At 38.7% G+C, this 23,502-nt stretch overlaps 1 long non-coding RNA gene across 2 annotated transcripts in view; it reads left to right on the top strand.

The window, feature by feature from the left end:
- LOC140712678 (uncharacterized) overlaps positions 1 to 23,502 on the top strand; it is a 122,575-nt gene that overhangs the window by 94,332 nt on the left and 4,741 nt on the right. Inside the window, exons 2-3 of one of the 2 annotated variants that reach the window (XR_012094393.1) lie at positions 8,058 to 8,198; positions 12,373 to 12,487. This is a non-coding gene — a long non-coding RNA (uncharacterized lncRNA). The remainder of the gene's footprint in view (positions 1 to 8,057; positions 8,199 to 12,372; positions 12,488 to 23,502) is intronic. The other variant, XR_012094394.1, reaches the window with a different exon arrangement.

The following is a 23,502-nucleotide window of genomic DNA, read 5'->3' on the forward strand; positions in this document are numbered from 1 at the left end:
AAGAGAATGGGCAGGAGAATTGAGACCCCTGACTAGAATCCAGATTCACATATTGTGGGAGGTAGTTGCATCTGAGGCACAAAGCCTCCACTCCAAATTTATTTTAACAAGCTTTTCCTATGTTTTTGGTTTTCTTTGTCATACAAAGCACTGTTTTAGGCCCCATAATGATAGCACAAGTTTATTAAGAGATTGCTAAGTGCTATGCATGGGATAAAGCATGTTTATGTCTATGATATAATTTAATCGATTATCAAATTTATTCTGACACCACCTTCAGGAAGAAACAAAGCTAGGTAACTTTTTTTACAGAAGACAAAACTGAGGCTCCATGATATTAAATAATTCTCAGAGTCACTAAGCTAGCCAATGATGGAGTCAGGGTTCAAATCCAGTTCTATCTGACCCTAGAATCATTGCTCCAAACCTTGGTGACATTTCTGGAGTGGTTACCATGTGCTAATCCTCAGGCTAGCAATTTTCATAGTCTCTTCTTTGACCTCTATACTTATCTGTAAGATACTTTATTCCTGTCTTCCATGACTCTTTAATTTGGTATAGGAAACAGAATGTGATAAATGAGAATTATTATATATATATATCTCCTCCAAAACAAGTCAGAGTAAAATAAATGTCAAAAGTAAGATGAAGAGCTCACCAAGTCAGTGGCTCCGAGATGGATTTTTAAGGATAGTTTGGATTTTCAGCCCATTGAATTGGCAAAACAGGGCATTCCCCATGGAAGGACCCATGTGAGTAAAGACAGGGGCATGTCTGGGAATCAGCATATCTTGTTATTGTGGTTTGACCTACACATAGGTTGTGTGCAGGGGAGATTTGGCTGGGGAGTTTGACTGGCATTAACCACCAGATAGAAAAGTTCTCAATACATCTGGTAGACCATAGGAGAGAGATCATCAGGTCAGAGATAAGCTTTGGAAAAGAAAAAACTGCAGCATTTGTGGACAAGACCAAGGCAATAGTTTGCACAAGAGGTAACAAAAGGTCTGAATGTGGGTGGGGATAGGGAGGATGGAGGGGAGGCTCATGCAGGAGACGCATCTGAAACACTGGATTCTATGTTCTGGCCTCTGCGGAAAAGACTTACACTATGCCCCTATTCACTCCACCCCAGGGTCTTTAACCCAGAGCCAGTATCCCCACAGGAAGCCAGGAAGTGTCTCTGGGAAAGGCTATGTCTTCCAAAAATGTTGACCCCATAGAGAGCTAGAAGCCCTGCTGCCCACCTGGGGATGGCCCATTGGCAATATTGACTGTGCACTATTTTTCCCACATCTGTGAGCCTGGAATCCCAAAGGGTAGGAAAGAGAATGGGTGAGCAAAGAGCTTAAGAAATGATTTCTGGGAGAGCATAGCAGAATATATCCCCTGGGTCTGGTGGGACCATTGGCTATGATAGGACATAAAATCTGTATATTGTAAGCATAATTGTTTGACAGCTTTCTGTATTTTCTTCATTGTTTTCCATTTGTGCTTTCTTCAGTGGTGTTTTTAAAAATGAAGGTCCTTCTGAAAATTACTGCCTGTCTCACCTATGCTGAAAGCAAATACAGAAATGAAGGACTTTTTTCCCACTTGGATCCAAATTTTAAAGATGGACTTGGCAATGGGGTGGGAGCAGGCAGGAAGACCAGTGAGGATTTAGGGAAGAGTCAGGGTGGGCCTAAACAGCTATTACTTCTGGCCCAGAGAGTCTCCTGCCAGCCTGTGTCTTCCAGAGGGTTTGGGTTTTGTTTGATTACCTTACTTCTGGATACACCACGGACTTTCGGTGATTTGTTTATGTAAGAACAGAGATTGAAGTGACCCTGAAGAACAAGAAGAGCTTCAATGTGACTCCAGTGGTTTCCAGCCCTCCCCAGTTCATCACCTGTGCAGCTGCCAGAGTGATCAATCTAAAAAGCAAACATTATTCATCACCCCAGAATAGAATCTCTCCATGCTAACTAACCTGGTTTGATTCCCATTTACCTTTTGGGCTTATCTGCCCTACGTATATTTTCTAGCCATGCTAGACTGCTTGATTTTTTTTATCATTCCTCCTCCTTATCTCCATAACACATGCATGCGCACATGCACGAACACACGAACACACACACACACACACACACACACTTCTTGCCAAAGTGCCCATTCCCTCACTTAGAATGGCAAATCTTTTTCATCTTTTAAGGTATAGGAAGTTTTCTCTGACTTTATTCTGGCTGACTCAAAATGCCTAATTTCCAGGCTCCCGCAATACCCATAACACATGGCTGCAATTGTACTTATTAACTTGTATCATCATAATCTGTTTATAAGTCAGTTTTCTGAACCAGACCATGGGCCATGGGCTCCTTGAATGTAAAACTGAGTCTTCTTCATGTTTGTATCACTGTGTCCAATAGCCACTTATAGCTGCTCAATGCATGTTTGCAGAATGAATGAATCCTGGGAATTGCCTGATGTAGCACTGTTTCTGTGTAGAACTAGCTTTAATGCAGAGATGTAATAATCATCTGCAAAAGGAGAAATAACATTCATATGGGGAGACTTTACATTCATTCCAAGATAAAGATGAAAATCACATTAATTGTTTGAGCATGGGCTCCATTCAGAACCTTCAGGTTGGGAGCTTTGAGCCCATTGGTATTTTATGTTTATTTACACATGGCAAAATCTGGTTTCCTGTTTTCAGAGAAAATGTTTTTCGCAAAGCTTTATTAAAATGTTCAAACAGTCTCACAGACATCATATCTCTCTCACAACACAACTCTTTAGTGTAAACAAATCAGAAATGCAAGGATTAAATTCCCCTTCTAGCATATGTGGGTTTAAAAAGAAAGCAACCATGCTTAACAAAATAAGCTCTGAGCTTTACTACACCTCTGTTTAGATGGAAGCTCAAGACCCCCAGTCAACCAGAGATGCATCAAGGGCCCCCTATGTCAACTGCAAAGAGCTAGAGAAAGAGGGAGGGAATGCACAGAAGGAGATGAGCCAGAACAACCCTTCAAGCCAAATGCTTTCATCTTCTATACAATAAGAGGAAAAAGCTTGAGTAGATGTCATTAGCACATCAGCTGGGCTGGGCACCCATTCTTATTTTCTCAAACAAATAGACTTAAAAGCCAGACCCTCTTATTAGCAGTATATAATTCCTATTGACATGGAAAGGGGTAAGCAGGGTTTTTTGTTTGTTTTATTTTTAAATGAATGATAGTTTGGGAGTCTGAAATCAGACACAGCAGGGAGAAAACAACTGCATGTGTTTTCTCCGAAATGCAACAGTACACGCATATCGAAGTGACTGGCTGTCACCGCTATAATGTCGCCGTCTTCCCTAAAGTGAGCAATTGGGAAACAAACAATTGGGAAATTAGAAGATGGCTTTTCTTGCGATTCTCCCTTCTGAAGGTCTAGACTGCTCTTGCTTATGTGTACAATAGATCCACTAACAAAGAAAATTTTGAAAGCACAGCACATATGCTCATCTGTACATTCTGAAAGCCACATGGGATTTTTTTCTACATTTTAGCTTACTTTCAGAAGCTGAAGCTGTCATTAAGTAAAGGGAAAAGGCTGCTTTCAAGCATGAATCGTTTTTCACAGACTTCATTAAAATAAAATAAGCGTCTTTGCTAGTTAGTGAAAGGCAGTCAGGGAGGGTGAGAAAGGAAACTCTAACTCTCCCTTCTGTGCTGAAGATAAGGAAAGATGGTTCCCATTCCTGCCTTTTGAAAGAGGTGGAAGATGACACATCCATCCTAAAGATAGATAAAATGAAACATGAGGATATCATTGGAGATAGACTGGCCCAGGGACTCAAAATAAATCAACAGCAGAAGCACGGACAGAATTTCGGTTTTCTGATTCCAAGGCTAGTGCTTTGTACCCTAGGTTTAGGGATGCTTCCAAGTTTGGAGCCAGCGATAAGCGGTTTCCTACTTTCTGTACAACATATTCCAGAAAATGTTACCAAAATTGAAGGTGAAAAACTAGACTAATATATTTTAAGGGAGCTTCTCTTCCCAGATGACATGGTTTGGCTGTGTTCCCACCCAGATCTCATGTTGAATTGTAGTTCCCATAATCCCCATGTGTTGTGGGAGGGACTTGGTGGGAGGTAATTGAATCATGGGAGTGGTTACCTCCATGCTGTTCTCATGATAGTGAGTGAGCTCTCATGAGATCTGATGGTTTGATAGGGGCCTTTTCCTCTCTTCACTCTGCACTTCTCCTTGCTGCCACCATGTGAAGAAGGACATGTTTTGCTTCCACTTCTGCCGTGATTGTAAGTTTCCTGAGGCCTCCCCAGGCCTGTGGAACTGTGAGTCAATTAAGCTTCTTTCCTTTACAAATTACCCAATCCTGGGAATGTCTTTATTAGCAGTGTGAGAATGGATTAATACGCCAGATTTCTGAAAGATACTACAATATCAATCTTTAATTATAACTTTTCCCCCAACAAGTTTGACAATTTATTTGAAATAGTTTATGCATCCCCTTTTAAATTTTCAAATATTTTGACCCATCAAAAAGAATAATATAAAAACATCTGTGTGTCCACCATCCAGCTTAAGAAATAAGATATTTGAAATTTAGTGGAAGCCCCCAATATTCCTTTTTCCTCCCACACCAGTGACCACCCTCCAGAATTCAATATTTATTGCTCGCATTTATTTGACAAATACAGGCACTTTGACAGGTGCTGTTCTATGCCATTTACAAAATCTTTACAAATACTGACAATCCTTATAATAACCAATCCTTCTAATAACCCAGTGAGTTGGAGAGTACAGTTATCCTTGTTTAACAAGTACAAAACTATGACACAGAGAAATTAAGCAACTTGCCTAAAGTCACACAGTTAGCAAATTACAGAGCTAGAATACAAATACAGGAGTCTGGATCCTGAGTCTGTGCTACTAGTATGCTGTGCTGCCCAATTCCTTCCTCCCTTCTTCCCTCCCTCCCTCCCTCCCTCCCTTCCTTCCTTCCTTCCTTCCTTCCTTCCTTCCTTCCTTCCTTCCTTCCTTCCTTCCTTTCCTTCCTTCCTTCCTTCCTTTCCTTCCTTCCTTCCTTCCTTTCCTTCCTTCCTTCCTTCCTTCCTCCCTTCCTTCCTTCCTTTTTTCTTCCTTCCTATCTGCCTATTTATATATCCTTAAACAAAACACATTACCATTTCAGCATCATCATGATGCCATAATCATACAGTATATATTCTTCTGCAACTTGCTCTTTTCCTCTTAATGTTATATTTATGAGATTAATCCACATAGCTGCAGGTAGTTCTCACTCATTCATTTCATTGCAGATTATTATACCCCAGTGTGAACATACAGAATTATCCATTTTAATATTGATGAACACTTATGGGCCACCAGAATATTTTCCTATTACAAACATTGTTGTTATAAACATTCCCGTCCATGGTTCCTGTGCACACATGGATTTTTTTTTTTCTCAAGGGTATTTGCAGGTGTAGAATTGCTGGATCAAAGGGTGTGTTTATCTTTAAGCATATCACATATCACCAAATTATTCTACAAAGGGGTTGTACTAATTCACACTCTTCCAGAAGATGAGTTATTTGCAAAACTAGGTATTGTTAGACTTTTATAATTTTGTCATCTTGTTTTTAATTTGCATTTTCCTGATTACCAGTTAGGTAGAAGAGTCTTTTAAGTATGCTCTTCTGAATACTGCTTGCTCACAATTTTTGCCTTTTTTCTATTGAGTTGTCTTTTAAAATTAATTTATAAGAGTTCTTTGTGTATTCTGCCTAATAACCCATGTCCATTATATTCATTAGAAATATTTTCTTCCAAAGTGTTCTTGTAATGAACATAATGAACATAGGTTCTGAAGACTACTCAAAAAGGTCAATATATATCTAGAAGTAGAATCTCAGAATCATAAATTTATGTTTAACTTAGTAGGGAACTTCCAGGTAGATTTCTAAATTGGTTGTAATATTTTAAGCTCCCACCAAAAAGGCATAAGGATTCTAGTTGCTCCATATTCTTATTGATACTTGGTGTGGTCAGTCTTTTTAATGTTAGCCATTCTAGTGTGTGTGTACTGATATCTCCTTGTTTCAATCTGAATTTCCCTGATGATTTATGATGTGCATTTTTCCTTTGCTTCTTGGCCACTCGTATATCTTCCTTGTGAAATGTCTATTAGATCTTTCGCCCACTTTTAAAAATTAGGTTGTTTGCCTTTTTTTTTTTTTTTTTTTTTTGAGATGAAGTCTCTCTCTGTCGCCCAGGCTAGAGTGCAGTGGCACCATCTCAGCTCATTGCAAGCTCCACCTCCCAGATTCAAGCAATTCTCCTGCCTCAGCCTCCCAAGTAGCTGGGACTACAGGCGCATGCCACCACGCCTGGCTAATTTTTTGTATTTTTAGTAGAGAAGGGGTTTCACCGTGTTAGCCAGATGATCTCGATCTTCTGACCTCGTGATCTGCCCGCCTCAGCTTCCCAAAGTGCTGGGATTACAGGCATGAGCCACTGCTCCTGGCCTAGGTTATTTGCCTTTTTACTATTGAGTTGTAGGAACTGTAGTGTGTGTATATAGATAACATATATTGGGAATCTTTTATCCTGGTATGTAGCTTGCCTATTTACTTTTTAACAAAGTCATTTGAAATGTGGAATACTTTCAGTTACTCTATTTTATCAGTGTTGTGTGCATCAGTAATTTCTAGGGATTCTAAGGAATCTTTGCCTATTTCAAAGTTGTACATATATTCTCTCACGTAGTTGTCCAGAAACATTAAAGTTTTAGCCATAATGTTTAGGTTATATGATCCATCTCAAATTAATTTTTTTGTGAATGTTAAGTATGTCAATTTTTTTTTCTTCCATACATCCAGTTATTCTATCTCATTTGTTGAAAAGATATTTCTTTCCTAGAGATGTTTAGGTGCTTTGCCACCTTGGTCAAAATCAACTAGTCATATAAGTGTAGGTTTACTTCTGGTCTCTTTATTAGTTTCCAGTAATCTCTTTGTCTACCTTTTCAGCAATACTAAACTATCTTAATTGCTGGAACTTGTGTTTAGTCTTAAAATTAGATGGTTTAAATCTTCCACTTTTGTTTTGCTTTTTCAAGATTGCTTTGGCTATTCTAGATCCTTCGCATTTCCATATAAATTTAAGTCCGTTTACAAGTTCTACAAAAATCCTGCTGGGATGTTGATTGCTATTGCATTAAATCCACAGATCAACTTAGATGAAGTGCATTAAGCCTACAGATTAACTTGGCAAAAAGCAGACTTCATAACATATAGAGTTTTCCAATGCATGAACATGGTATATTTCTCCATCTGTTTATGTCTCCTTTCATTTATTTCAGTACCGGTTTATAGTTTTCATTATAGAAGTCTTGCATATATTTCATAAAATGTATTTTTCACTGTATCGTATTTCTGATACATTAAATGGTATTTTTGAAATTTAATTTTTCATTTTTTTGTTGCTGAATTATAGAAATGCAATAGTTTTTTATATAGTGACCACACATCTTGCATGTAGTAGACAGCTTTTGATGGCCTCCAGTCATCCCTTCTTTTTTTTTTGGAGATGGAGTTTCACTCTTGTTGCCCAGGCTGGAGTGCAGTGGCACGATCTTGGCTCACTACAACCTTTGCTTTCAGGTTTCAAGCAACTCTCCTGCCTCAGCCTCCCGAGTAGCTGTGATTACAGGCACCCACCACCACGCCTGGCTAATTTTTGTATTTTTAGTAGGGACAGGGTTTCACCATGATGGCCAGGCTAGTCTCGAACTCCTGACCTTGTGATCTGCCCACCTCGGCCTCCCAAAGTGCTGGGATTACAGACGTGAGCCACTGCGCCCAGCCCAATCCCTTCTTTTGATATTCATATCCTTGTATAATCCCCTTCCCTTATGTTTGGGCTAGACCTAGTGACTTTCTTCTAACAAACAGAAAATGGCAAAAGAGATGCAATATCACGTCATGTTAGGTTACAAAAATATTGACTTCTGCTAACACGAACTTGCTTTCATTTGCTTGCTTTCTCTGATGGAAGTCAACTGACATGTTGGGATTTGTCCAGTGGAGAAGGACCATATGGCAAGAAATTGAGGGAAGTCTTCAAACAGTGCAGTGGAAAATTAAGGCCTTCAGTCCAACAGCCATCAGGAACTGAATCCTGCCAACAACCACATGAGTAAGTGAATCCTCCTTTACCAAGCCTTCAGATGAGTCTGTAGCCCCACTTGACACTTTGATTGCAGCCTTGTGAGAGAACCTGGGGCAGAGGCACTCAGCTGAACATCACCTGGATTTGTGATTCATGATTTAATAAATGGAATCATGATATAATAAATGTCTGTTGTTTTAAGTTGTTACTTTTTGAGGTAATGTTATACAACAATAGACAACAAATATACTACAGTCCTACTAAATTCACTTATTAGCTCTAATTATTATTTCATAGACACTAAGATTTTCTACCTATACAATTATATTTTCTACCAATAAAAACCAGTTTACTGTTTACTTCCCATCTGTATTCCTTTTCATTTGCTTGTTTTGTTTTATTGCACTGACTAGGAACAGGAATATAATGTTGAATAGAAGTAATGATATTGCCTATCCTTTCCTTGTTCTCCTTAGGAAGTATGTGTTCAATTTTTCACCAAAGAGTATAATGTTAGCTGTAGTTCTTTGTAGATGTCTTCCATCAGGGTAAGGAAATTCTCTTCTGATTCTAGTTTTGTGAGGGTTTTTTTTTTAAAATCAGGAATGGAAGTTGAATTGTTTTAAAATGTTTTCTCTATTTTTATTAACATGATTATATTAATTTGATGATTTACATTAATTAATTTTAGAATGTTAAACCACCCATGAATTCCTGGCATAAAGCCAACTTGGTCATGAAATATTATCTTTTTCATATATTGCAGAATTAAATTTGTTAATATTTTCATGGGGAGATTTGAATTAATATTTATGAGAAATATTGTATTTTCTTTTAATGTCTTTTTCTGGTTTTGGTATCAGAGTTATGCTAGCCCCATCAAGTAATTTGAAATTTTTTCTTCCTCTCTATATTATAAAGTGTAAAATTATTATTTGTATCTTAATGTTTGATAAAATTAAACAGTGAAGCAATCTAGGCCTAGCATGCATTTGCTTTGCTTTTAATTTATTAATTTAATATAAATTTGTTACTTTATTTTAATTACACATTAAATCTAATGGATACAGGGCTACCCAAATATTCTATTTCTTCTCGTGTCCATTTCAGTAATTACTGCCTTTCAAGAAATTTTCTATGTTATATAAGTTGCCAAATTTGTTGGCATAAAATGTTTCATAATATTTCCTTATTGTCATTTTAATGTAGATGATATCGATAGTAATTATTCCTCTTTCATTCTTGATACTGGTTATTTGTTGGGTTTTTCTTTTAGCCTATGAGTTTTTTTATTTTTATTAATCTTTTAATAAATCAACTTTTATTTTTATTTTTGTAGAGATGTGGTCTCACTACATTGCCTAGGCTTATCTTGAATTCCTGGGCTCAAGCAATCCTCCTACCTCAGCCTCCCAAAGCACTGGGATTGCAGGCATGAGCCACCATGCTCGGATTCAACTTTTTCGCTTATTGATTTCTCTCTATTGTTGGTCAGCTTTTTATTTTATTTATCTTTTCTCTTAACCTTAGGAATTCATTTCTTCTAATGATACTGGGTTCAATTTGCTTTTCTTTTTTAGCTTTTTAAGTTGGTAACTTGGATCATTATTTTTAAATATTAGTCTTTTTCAAATAAGAACATGAGCTATAGATTTTCCTCTTAACATTATTATAACAACAACCTACAAACTCTCATATGTTGTCTTTTTATTTTCAGTTCAAAATATTTTCCTAATTTTCTTTCACATTTTTCCTGCTCCAATTTCTCTCTTTTCTCTACCAAACATTGTTCCGTATGACACGAAGCTTGGTTTATTCCTATAAGCCCTTTGTTTTTCTTTCTGGGCTTCGATTTGGATAGATTCTACTGCCTGTCTTTAAGTCTGATTTTTTTTCAGCACGATTTCATCTGCTAATAGTACTATCCAATCAATATTTTGGTTTGGCTATTTTATCTTTCAGCTTCATAATTTGTAATAAGTCTTTAAAATTTTTTTTTATTTTCTATTTTTCGTTTTCTTTGCCAAGTTGTGGTGGAATCTTTTTTTCCTTTTAAAATAGTTTTGCCTTCTCTATGGAGACTCCTTATTTGTTCCTTCACTATGTTTCTGTTTTTCTTCAAATACTTGAACAATTTATACAGTCTTTTTCTATTACTCCTATCATCCGTGTGACTTCTGGCTCTGTTTCTGTCAACTAAATTTCCTCCTGGTTAAGGGTACCATTTTCTTGCTTTTTCACATGTTTGCTAATATTATTAGATACTAGACATTTTGAATGTTACACTGTTGAGTATAATTGTCTTTTTTAGAGTGTTGAGTTTTTGTGGGAGCATTTAGTTACTGATGAATCCACTTGATACTTTTAGGAATTGTCTTTAAGTTTTGTTAGGAAGAGTATAGTGTAGCCCTTATGCAAGCGTCAGTTGTGCTTCTTTGGGAGCCTCTACCACATGCCCTGTGGGTTTAATGAAGCCTTGTCACTCTGTCTGGTTGGAACTCAAATGCCTCCTGGCCTTTGTTAGCTCCACTGTTCAGCTCACTAGTAGCTCCACTAGTATTTCTTCCCTGGTCATTCTTTTTTTGCTCAGGCTTGTAGAGTCTCTGCATATGTGCAGGTTAATATTTGCCAAAAACTCAGAGGATCCTCTAAGTAAATATTTAGGCCTCTCTTTTGCTTTAGCTCCCTCCTTTTCGGCATTGTGCTCTGTAAATTCCAGCCACTCTGAGGGTCCTGAACTCCAATATCTGTCTCTCCAATTCAGCAAGATTGCCGTGCTCTGTTTGAGCTTACTCTACCTGTGCCACAATCTGCAAAGTGCCTTCAGGCAGGTGATTGCAGGGCTCGTCCAATTTCATTCTCTTTTCTCAGGGATCACAGTCGTTTGTCACTTTTGTCCAACATCTGAAAACAGTAATTAATATATTCACCCAGTTTTATAGTTGTTTGAAATGAAAGAGCTAATCTGATGCTAATTATTCCATCATGGCTTAAGAGATTTTAGTTTTTAATCATAAATGTGTTTTAAATTTTATTGAATGCATTCTTTTTTACCTATAAAGGTTATCTTGTGACCTTTCTTCAATTTGTTATGGTGACGAATTACTTTAATTACTTTAATAACTTTGTTTAACTTTAATAACTTTTCTAATGATAAAATGTCCTCATATGCCTGGGAAAAACCTAACTTGATAATGATTTAAAAAAAAAAATACTTGCTAGCATTGTTTTGCCAATGTTTTATTTAGAGTGTTCACATACTTAAGAATGAAATCAGCTTATCTATTTTCTTTCTTATGCTGTTTTTTTATTTTGGTATCAAAATTACGCTAATCTCTTTTTTTGCTTTTACTACTACTTTTAATTGATACATAATAGTTGTACATACTGTGGCACACAATGTGATATTTTGATACATGTATACAATATGTAATTATTGAATCAGGATAATTAACATATCTATCACCTCAAACATTTATCATTTCTTTATGTTGGGAACATTCAACAATAAATTGTAAATTATAGTCGCCCTGCAATGCTATATAGCATGAGCACTTATTCCTTCTATCTAGCTGTAATTTTGTGTCTGTTAACCAACCTCTGAATAACTCACTTTTTCTGCAACCCCCAACCATTCCCAGCCTCTAGTAATCACTATTCTAATCTCTACTTGTATGAGATTGATTTTTTTGGTTTCCACATACAAGTGAGAACCTTTGGTATTTGTCTTTCTGTCCCTGGCTTATTTCACTTACATAATGTCCTCCAGGCTCATCCATGTTGTCACAAATAACAGGATTTCATTGTTTTTTATGGACGAATAGTATTCTGTTGCATATATACACGCCACATTTTCTTCTTTTTTTCCAGCTTTTATTTTAGATTTATAGGTTACATGTGTAGGTTTTTTTTCCCCCTGGGTATATTGTGTGATGCTGAGGTTTTGGGCACATATGATCCCATAACCCGGTGCTGTGCATTGTACCCAACTGTTCAGTTTTCAACCCTTACCCCACTTCTAGTAGTCCCCAGTTTCTATTGTTGCCATCTTTATGTGCATGAGTACCCAATGTTTAGCTCCCGTTTATAAGTGGGAACATGTGGTATTTGGTTTTCTTTTCCTGCACTAATTGGCTTAGGATAATGCCTTCCATCTACATCCATGTTGCTGCAAAGGACATGATTTTATTCTTTTTTACAGCTGTGAAATACTTCATGGTATACATACGCCGTATTTTCTTTATCCAGTCCACTGTTGATGGACACCTAGATTGATTCCATGTCTTTGCTATTATGGACAGAGCTGCGATGAACATGTGAGTGCATGTGTCTTTTTGGCAGAATGATTTGTTTTCTTTTGGCTATATACCCAGTAACAGGATTGCTGAGTCGAATATACCACATTTTCTTTATCCATTCTTCTGTTGATGTACACAGTTGATTCCATGTCTTGGCCGCTGTGAATAGCGCTGTGCTAATATTTTATAAGATACAGGGAATGTGTTAGTTTCTTATTGCTTCTGTAGTAATTTACCACAAACTTAGTGCCTTAAAACAACACAGATGAATTAACTTGTAGTTCTGGTAGTCAGAAGTACAAAATTCATTTCACTGACTGAGATTAAGGTGTCATCAGTGCTGTGTTCATTCCATAGGCTCTCAGAGAGAATCTGTTTTTGTTGCCTTTTTTATCTTCTAGATGCCGTCTGCATTCCTTGGCTCATGGTCCGCTTCCAGACAGCAATCGCATTACTCAGAGCTCTGTTTCTGTGGTCACGTCCCTTCTCTCTGACTCTCCTACTTCCTCTTCACTTAGAAAGACATGTGTGATTACACTGGCTTCACCTAAATAATTCAGGATAATTATCGTGGATATTACCCGGGATAATATCCCTGTCTCAAGATCCTTAATTATATCTGTGAAGTCCTTTTGCTAAGGCAGATATTTCCAGGTTCCAGGAATTAGAATGTAGATATCTTTGCGAGGCCATTATTCTGTCCAGCATAAGAGGGGAGAGCATTTCTCAATTTTTTTCTTTTTAGAAGATCTTATGTAAGATTAGAATTATCTGCTCTTTGAATATCTAACACAACTTACCTGTAACATTTGCATGTGACATTTTTGTGAGTGGATTTAAAAAAGAAACCAGACAAAGTGTAAGTTGTGTGTGTATTTCAAAACAACCATAACAATATTATTATTAAGGATGTGATGATTACTTGCAGTATTTTTTTTTTTACCATAAGATCTATCCTTCTACCATCAAAATACTATGCTTTAAATAGCTTTAAATAATTTTTCTCTTTTTAAAAACATATATATATTCAAATTAATGTTGTTATGGTCATGACTGAGGCAGATATGCTATTGAGGGCTTCTTCTATATTGGTGCTTTTCAAACTTTTTTTTTTCAGACAGGGTCTCACTCACACTGTCACCCAGGCTGGAGTGCAGTGGCACAATCTCAGCTTACTGCAACTTCTGCCAACCACTGTTGTGATATAAATTGCTAATGTTTTTGCAGATTTATCATTTGTCATTGATTTTGCTTGTGATGTAGGTTTTTAGTGGATTTTTTATTAGTTATTTTACTTTGTCATGCAAAGTATTTTTACCTTTTATCTTTATGTGATCAAATTTATTAGTCTTTTTCCCTTGTTGATGCTTGTTTTCAAATCATACTTAGGAAGAGTTTTCTCCATTTCCAAGCTATAAAAGCATTTATGCATGTTTTATTCTAGTACTTCTACAGTTTTATTGTTTAGACAAATCTCTGACCCATTTGGGATCTGTTCTAGCTTCAGTGTGAAAAATTGATCCAATTTTACCTTTTTCAATTTAGTTATCACAACTCCTCTTATTTAAAATTTTCTTTTTTTCCACTAATTTTACATGTTTTTTGTTATATGCTAATTTTTATATGCATTTGAGTCTATTATTGGGTTTTCTATCTGTTCATTGATGTGCCTATCTACTCATGAGCCACCACCTAACAACGTTAAGCACAGGGTCATTCCAATCTATTGTAATGTCATGCATGTATTTAGTAGGGATACCCCTCCCCCATCATAGCCTTTCATTCTGAATGTTTTTCTGGCTATTCTTTCTTGTTATTCCAAATGTACATTATAATCAACTGGAAGCAGCTCCAGGCAAAAAATACTCATAGTATCAGTAATTTTATGTGAACTGAATTGAATTTATAAATTAAAAAATTAACATTTTCTATGTTGAATCTTCCTATCCAAAAACATGGTATGTTTTTCTATTTCCTTATGTCTATATTTTGATCCCTAAGAAACATTTTCTCATGTGTGGTTTGGATATTTCTTGTTATCTATGCTTATCATTGTTTTTGTTTTATTTTCCTTTGCTATTACAAAATGGAATCCTCTCTTTCATTGTATCCTCTAACTGGTTGTTTGTATATATGAAGGTTATCGATTTACGATTGTTGGTTTTCATAATTTGGTAGTTTAATAAATTCTTTCATTGTTTGTAATAGTTTTTCCATTGATTCTTTTGAGTTTTCTAGAGAGATAATCATACTGTCAACAAATAGTTTTGCCTCAACCTTTCTAATTCTTATGCCATTAATAGCTTTGCTTGTCTCATTGCATTGTTTGTACATATTCTTTAATTTTATTCTTTTCCTTTACCTATGATTGCTGAGTTGAATGATCTGTCCAATGAATTTTCAAATAAGGTTATAGATTTTGATTACAAATATCTATCTTTATTTCAATTATATTAGGTAGAATACACACCTGATTTTATCATATCAACACTTTTATGCCTATATTTTGTCTCATTTAAAAAAATAATAGGGCCGGGCGCGGTGGCTCAAGCCTGTAATCCCAGCACTTTGGGAGGCCGAGACGGGTGGATCACAAGGTCGGGAGATGGAGACCATCCTGGCTAACACGGTGAAACCCCATCTCTACTAAAAAATACAAAAACTAGCCAGGCGAGGTGGCAGGCGCCTGTAGTCCCAGCTACTCGGGAGGCTGAGGCAGGAGAATGGCGTAAACCCGGGAGGCAGAGCTTGCAGTGAGCTGAGATCCGGCCACTGCACTCCATCCTGGGCGACAGAGCGAGACTCCGTCTAAAAATAATAATAATAATAATAATAATAATAATAAGTGCAAAATTGGTAAACTATGCCAGCAAAACCACAATCACTGCTAAGTAGACAAAGGGTAAATATAGTTAAAATGCTAGTATTGGACAGCAGACAGTACCCCCAGGAGGAGATCGCTTATGTGATCTTGTAGCAAAGGCAGACTAGCAAGTAGGAAATGACTCTAAGAATATTAAAAATAATGCAGATAAGTCCAAGTGTTGCAAGAGTTAGAATTTTCACAGGTTGAAGAATAATTGCATTTTCTTTTACACCTGAGAGGTTTCTGGGGCAATCCTCTCCATTAAGATACAAACAGATTATCACAAACTACTAATGCGGATAATCACATCTTTTTTCTATTAAATGATTCACATGTAGTACTAGTGCATCATCTCTCTCTAAGCCTTCTTTTATTTCTTCTTCTACTAGAAGACAGAGGATAGGGCAGGAAAAATATGCTATCCCCTCAAAATATCAATTATCCTTCTAACTAACTGTTTCTCATTCTTTAGCTGGACTCACTTTCTCTTGCTATCTAGCAATAACAATCAAGGCAAGATTTACCATTAGCTTTCAGTTTCCCTACCTAAGCAGAGACTCTTGAAAACTATTGTTTTATTATGAAGTAATGTATACCGATAGTGAGAATATCGTGTCTATTATTCTGTAATTTCATCATCCAAATACAAATATTGACATTTAACATTTATTTTCCTATTTTAAAAATATATTGTTTTGCAATGATGGATTTGCTACCAGAAAGGGGTCCTGATCCAGACCTCAAGGGAGGGTTCTTAGATCTTGTGCAAGAAAGAATTTAGGACGAGTCAACAAAGTGAAAGCAAGTTTATTAAGAAGGTAAAGGGGCAGGGCGCAATGGTTTACACCTGTAATCCCAGTACTTTGGGAGGCCGAGGTGGGCGAATCACCTGAGGTCAGGAGTTTGGGAGCAGCCTGGCCAATATGGTGAAATCCCGTCTCTACTAAAAATACAAAAATTAGGTGGGCGTGGTGGTGGACGCCTGTAATCTCAGCTACTAAGGAGGCTGAGGCAGGAGAATCGTTTGAACCTGGGAGGTGGAGGTTGCAGTGAGCTGAGATTGCACCACCGCACTCCAGCCTAGACAACAGTGAGACCCTGTCAAAAAAAACAAAAACAAAACAAAAAACAACAACAACGAAGAAGAAGCAGCAGCAGCAGCAGAAGCAGCAGCAGCAACAGAAGCAGAAAGTAAAAGAATAAAAGAATGAAAAGAGGCCGGGCGTGGTGACTCATGCCTGTAATCCCAGCACTTTGGGAGGCCGAGGTGGGCGGATCACAAGGTCAGGAAGTCGAGACCATTCTGGCTAACACAGTGAAACCCTGTCTCTACTAAAAAAATACAAAAAATTAGCCGGGTGTGGTGGTGGGCACCTGTAGTCCTAGCTACTCGGGAGGCTGAGGCAGGAGAATTGTGTGAAACTGGGAGGCGGAGCTTGCAGTGAGCTGAGATCGCGTCACTGCACTCCAGCCTGGGAGACAGAGCGAGACTCCCGTCTCAAAAAAAAAAAGAAAAAAAGAATGAAAAGAATGGCTACTTCATAGACAGAGCAGCAGCATGGGCTGAATATACTTATCGTTATTTCCTAATTAAATGCTAAACAAGGGATGGATTATTCCTAAGTTTTCCGGGAAAAGGGTAGGGAGTTCCCATAACTGAGGGGTTCCTTCCCTTTTTAGACCTTATAGGATAACTTCTGACGTTGCCGTTGCATTTGTAAACTGTCATGGTGCTGATGGGAGTGACTTTAGCATGCTAATGGGTTATAATGAGCAGTGAGGACAACTAGAGTTTGCTTTAGTCACCATCCTGGTTCTGGTGGGCTTTGCCAACCTTTTTTTTTTTTTTTTTTTTTTTTTTTACCATATTCCATTTTATCAGCAGGGCCTTTGTGACCTGTATCTTGTGAAACTAGTCCTGCCAACCTCCTGTCTTATCCTGTGACTAAGAATGCCAAACCTTCCGGGAATGAAGCTCAGCAGGTCTCATCCTCATTTTACCCAGCCCCTATTCAAGATGGAGTCGCTCTGGTTCTAACATTTCTGACAGATACACAAGATATACATTTGTCAAATCCATAGAATGTATAAGGCTCAAAGTGAATCCTAATGTAAGCTATGGATTTGGGTTGGTAATTGTGTGTCAGTATAGGTTCCTGTGCTGTAAGAAATGCACCACTGCTGTGTGGGATGTTGATAGTGATGGAGACTGAAGTTGGAGAGCAAGAGGGAATCTCTGTACTTTCTGCTCAATTTTGCTGTGAACCTAAAATTGGACTGAAAAATAAAGTCTATTAAATTAAAAATATCGTTGACCCCGGCACAACACAGGTTTGAATTGTGAGGGTCCTCTTATACGCTGAGATTTTTCAGTAGCAGTTACATCAAATGTGCCTGCCTCTCCCGCCTCCCCTTCCACCTTTTCCACCTCTTCTACCTCTGCCACCCCGAGACAGCAAGACCAACCCTTCTCGTCCTCCTTCTCCACAGCCTACTCACTGTGAAGACAATAAGGATGAAGGCGTTTATGATGACCCACTTCCACTCAGTGAATACTAAATATGTTTTCTCTTCCCTCTGATTTTCTTAAGAACATTTTCTTTTCTCCAGCTTATTTTATCGTAAGAATACAGTATTTAATACATATAACATACAAATATGTGTTAATCAACTGTTTATGTTATCAGTAAGGCTTCTGGTCAAGAGTAGGCTGTTAATAGTTACATATTGGGGGAGTCAAAAGTTATACACAGGTTTTTGACTGTATGAGGGTTGGTTCTTCTAACCCCAGTGTTGTTCAAGGGTCAACTGTATATATATAAATGAGTTATCTGCTATTTTTATTCAATAATACTGTATATTACATGGTATATTTTATGGATATATATATTTTTTGAGACAAGAGTCTCGATCTATCTCCCAGGCTGGAGTGCAGTGGAACAATCTTGGCTCACTGCAATCTCTGTCTCCCAGGTTCAAACAATTCTCATGCCTCAACCTTCCAAGTAGTTGGGATTACAGGCATGCACCACCATGCCCAGGTTATTTTTTTGTATTTTTACTAGAGATGGAGTTTGATCATGTTGGCCAGGCTGATTTCAAACTCCTGGCCTCAGATGATCCACCTGCCTCAGCCTCCCAAAGTGCTGGGATTACAGGCGTGGGCCACCACACCTGGTCTGACACAGATTTTTTAACTTAAGATTTTAAATGTTTTATATTGTAATTGACTGTCCTTATAAGTAAATTTATGACTATTTCCTAGTAAAAATCACAGAAATAAAATATTGGCTCAAAAGAAATGCTCATTTTTAAAACTTGTTTGATACTTATCATCTCTCATAAGGGTATAGTATACCTTTGAATTGATATTTGTTTGAATAACTGGTAGCTTTTTGTGGCGAGGAAGGGCGTAAAGGGTCTGGGTAGCTGGTTTTCTCTGGTGAGGGCAGTTGATACTAGAGAGAAAAGGGAAGAGTAAAAGTTCCTGGTTTTTTCAAACGACACCCTACCATCTCATCACTCAAAGAGATACGGCACCTCTCCAAAAGAAAAATCTCCAGTGCTACAGTTACTGAAATGCCTGCGTTATAAACCTCTCCCCAACTGAGACCCACAGCCAACAGGACTTGTGATTCTGTAAGAGAGGATATATTGAAAAAGGAGGCAAGTATGTCCACTTCTGTGTGGCAGAAAATTAGACTAATGAATTTCAAAATTTCAGAATGAGGGTCTAATAAATTAGCAGGGGCTTAGTTATCTGTGAACCTGCACGGAGCAGTGGGAGGAGCTGGGCTTTTGTCAGACAGAGCCTGGGCTCACTGGACTCGACTCTGCCACCCAACGTTTTCATGTTCTTGGCCACTGGACTCTCCTGAGTCTCAGTGACATCTTCCATTCTAATTGGCTTGTGAGACACGATGAATATGTGTGTCCAGTGCCTAGCACAATGTCTGTCACATAGTATATGCTCACGAAATACGTGATCGCTCCTCATTTTATAACAGAATGCCCCAATAATAGAGACTAACTGAGGTATCATGTTCTTTTTCACAGTAAACTCTGTTGTAGTTCCCTACATATTAAAATCCTACTTCAGAACAGCCTGTCCACAGTGATGACAATGGGCAGCCTGGTCAGCCCCTCCCCCACCTCTGCCACCAAACCTCTGTTGCTACTCCTGTGGGAACTTCCTCCCTGACCCAACCAAAACCCCCATTGCAAAGGGCACTACAGACACGCCACTTCTTACATGTCTCCCAGCACTACCATTTACCGAACCTTCTGCCAATCAATATTGCCAGAGGCCCCTACCTCCCCCTGGTACTACTCCACCCCATGCCCTCTAAAAGTTGCTCCATCTAGAAGCCTTGTTCCCTTGTCTCTGGGCTGAGACTGGATATCTTCTGGCATTCCCAGTTAGAGCTGGAGCAATTTCCCACAGTCATCTATCCACAAATAGTGGGGAGGTTGAGCTCACTGACCTTTGAGTTCCTTTGTGATAAGTAAGTTGATACAGTACGAAGAAATCTTGACTGTGAACTCAGGATGCCTGATTTCTAGTTCCCATCCTGCTGCAGTCTAGCTGGGGCCATAGGCTTAGTCATTTCACTTCTCTGTGCCTCAGTTTCTGAATATGCAAAAAGAAGAAGTCAGACTAATAATCCTGGTTGAGCATTCTTCCTGTTCCAGATCCTATGCTCATCTTTTACACATGATGGGGACAAAATAGCGGCATGTGTGCATTCACAGTCTCAACCCTAGGGTTTTCTAGGGGTATAGAAATACTAATGCATCAAAACCCTTAGCCCCCTGGGTGACCCAGCAAAGCCTCAATTACTTTTTCATGCAAGACCCAGATTTCTTTAACATAACATGGTGTGGTAATGGCAGCAAGAAGCAGTTCAGCTTTTACGCATTACCCAGCATCATCTCATGTGATCCTCATGACAAGTCTGTGAGGTTGGTATTGTTCTGTTTTACATGTAAGGAGAATGAGACCCAGTGAGAGTAAATAAGATACAAGGTTACCTAGTTAATAAATGTGATCTGATTTCAGAACCTATTTCTAAATGACTATGCTTTCTGCCTTAGTGTACTGTTCATGAAAATCTCTAAGCTCCCTTCCATCTTTATGATTTTACACAGGCTTTTGTGGACTAGCCTGGGAAATTTTCTACTGTCGTTTTGATGAGAGAGCATGTTTAGATGTGCTAACAATTGACTTTCAGATAAAAAACTTTAAATGTATTTATTTATTTATTTAGAGATGGGGTCTCACACCGTCAACCAGGCTAGAGTACAATGGTGCAATCATGGCTCACTTCAGCTTCCAACTCCTGGGTTCCAGCAATCCTCCTGCCTCAGCCTTCCAAGTAGCTGGAACTACAGATGTCTGCCACCACGTCTGGCTAATTTTTTTTAATTTACTTTTTTGTAGAGATGGGGTCTTGCTGTGCTGTCCAGGCTGGTCTCAAATTCCCCTCCTCAAGCAATCCTCCCACCTTGGCCTCCCAAAATGTTGCAATTACAGGCAGGAGCCACCTCACTTTGCAAAAAGCTTTCTTAATAATAATAACAATAATGCAGTCCTATTAAATATCACCTATGTGTGTATTTGGTGTAAAAAAACGGCAAATCAAGTCTTAGTCTTTGTTTGTTTGTTTGTTTTCTTTTTAAGACAGTGTCTTGCTCTGTCACCCAAGCAGGAGTGCAGTGGTGCATTCTTGGCTCAGTGCAACCTCCCCTTTCCAGGCTCAAGCAATCCTCCTGACTCAGCCTCCTGAGTAGCTAGGACCATAGGCGTGTGTCACCGTGCCTGGCTAATTTTTAAATTTTTTGTAGAGATGGGGTCTCACTATATTGCCCAGGTTGGTCTTGAATTACTGGACTCAAGCCATTCTCCCACCTCAGCCTCCCAGAGTGCTATTACAGGTGTAAGCCACTGTGCCTGGCCTGTCTTTATCATTTTAGCTGCACTGTCAGCCTCAGTTCTGGTCTCCTGCCAACTTCCCACTCTCAACAATATTCAGTCACTTGACCACTCTGGCCTCACCATGTCACATCACCCTCCCTGCAAGCCCAGCCCACTGCATAGATGTTATCAATCATCAAATTTAGTAGTTTTTCTTTAAAAATCCCTCAAAACCTGCTTCTTTCAAGCCCAGCCCACTGCATAGATATTACTCATCAAATTTAGTAGGTTTTCTTTAAAAGTCCCTCAAAACCTGTTTCTTCCTTCAAAATTTTACTGCCACTCCTCAGGCAGGACGGTCTACCTCACATGTCCCCCACAGCACCAGCATCTTAAGTCCTGCTGTCACCTTCCAGCTGGCCAGAGAGTCTGATTCAGTCACAACACATAGGACAGCAAAAACCAGGTCAGGAGCAAGAGACGGGTTTCCAGGGACCTGAAGTCCTAGCAACCCCCATAAATGTGAAGAGAAACATTAAGCTGTATGCAGGTTTTTGACTATATGAGGGTTGGTTCCTCCTTGGAAAAAGCAAGAAGTCCAGGATGTCAGTGATGCAAGCAACCTTCTCACCTTGACCATGGACAAAGGGAGTTTTCCAGGGCCATTGAAAACTGCAGGACAGCTTCAGAAACTGAGAAAATGATGCTATGCCCTTTCCAGAGTGCAGAGAAAAATGTGTTGGGAGGGTCGAGTCGCTGTCTTCTAAGTCTGATATTGTTAGAGAAGGTAGCTAGGCAGACATGAGTAGGGCAGGAGAGGGCTTCCCCTCCAGGAATGTCAGACAGCGATCAGGTGATGGTCAGGTGGTTATCAAACGGTCGCTCTAAAATGATAATTCATGGCAGCTGGTGCCAGGGAAAGGCTGTCTCCTAGAAGATAGAAAACACCTAAGGCTGGTGATCAGCATCTTCCCAATAAGATCTCAGGAGTTGGGTGAGCAGGCTTAAGCATGTGCACTAAGAAGCAAAATGGAAGAGTTTAACTGTCATATGACCTTCTTCCCAAAGGAAAAATGCCTCAAACAAGCATGCACACAACTTCAGTAAACACACCACCACCTGCGGCCCCTTCCAAGTTCTGGCAGGCCACTACACATGCAAACAGCCTGCCCCAAGGAAAAATCAAGGGAAGAGAGATGCAAACCCTGGAAGCATGCCTAAGATAAAACTCCAGATCAAGGGTCAGATGGGGCACTTGCATCTTTCAGGTCACACACTTGGCCTTCTTCCAAGTGTACTTTACTTCCTTTTGTTCCTGCTCTAAAATTTTTTTTAAAAAAATACTTTAAGTTCTAGGGTGCATGTGCACAACGTGCAGTTTTGTTACATATGTATACATGTGCTGTGTTGGTTTGCTGCACCTATTAACTCATCATTTGCATTAGGTATTTCTCCTAATGCTATCCCTCCACCATCCCCTGACCCCACAACAGGCCACAGTGTGTGATGTTCCCCACTCTGTGTCCAGGTGTTCTCATTGTTCAGTTCCCACCTAGGAGTGAGAACATGCGGTGTTTGGTTTTCTGTCCTTGCAATAGTTTGCTCAGAATGATGGTTTCCAGCTTCATCCATGTCCCTACAAAGGACACGAACTCATCCTTTTTTATGGCTGCATAGTATTCCATGGTGTATATGTGCCACATTTTCTGAATCCAGTCATGACTTTCAGTTGGTTCCAAGTCTTTGCTATTGTGAATAGTGCCACAATAAACACATGTGCACGTGTCTTTATAGTAACATGATTTATAATCCTTTGGGTATGTACCCAGTGATGGGATCGCTGGGTCAAATGGTATTTCTAGTTCTAGATCCTTGAGGAATTGCCACACTGTCTTCCACAATGGTTGAACTAGTTTACACTCCCACTAACAGTGTAAAAGCTTTCCTATTTCTCCACATCCTCTCCAGCACCTGTTGTTTTCCTGACTTTTTAATGACCACCATTCTAACTGGTGTGAGATGGTATCTCATTGTGGTTTTGATTTGCATTTCTCTGATGACCAGTGATGTTGAGCATTTTTTCATGTGTCTGTTGGCTGCATAAATGTCTTCTTTTGAAAAATGTCTGTTCATATCCTTTGCCCATTTTTTTATGGGGTTGTTTGATTTTCTTTCCTGTAAATTTGTTTAAGTTCTTTGTAGGTTCTGGATATTAGCCTTTTGTCAGATGAGTAGATTGCAAAACTTTTCTCC

This window comes from Chlorocebus sabaeus, chromosome 10 (genome assembly GCF_047675955.1).
Source record: "Chlorocebus sabaeus isolate Y175 chromosome 10, mChlSab1.0.hap1, whole genome shotgun sequence".
Taxonomy (NCBI): Eukaryota; Metazoa; Chordata; class Mammalia; order Primates; family Cercopithecidae; genus Chlorocebus; species Chlorocebus sabaeus.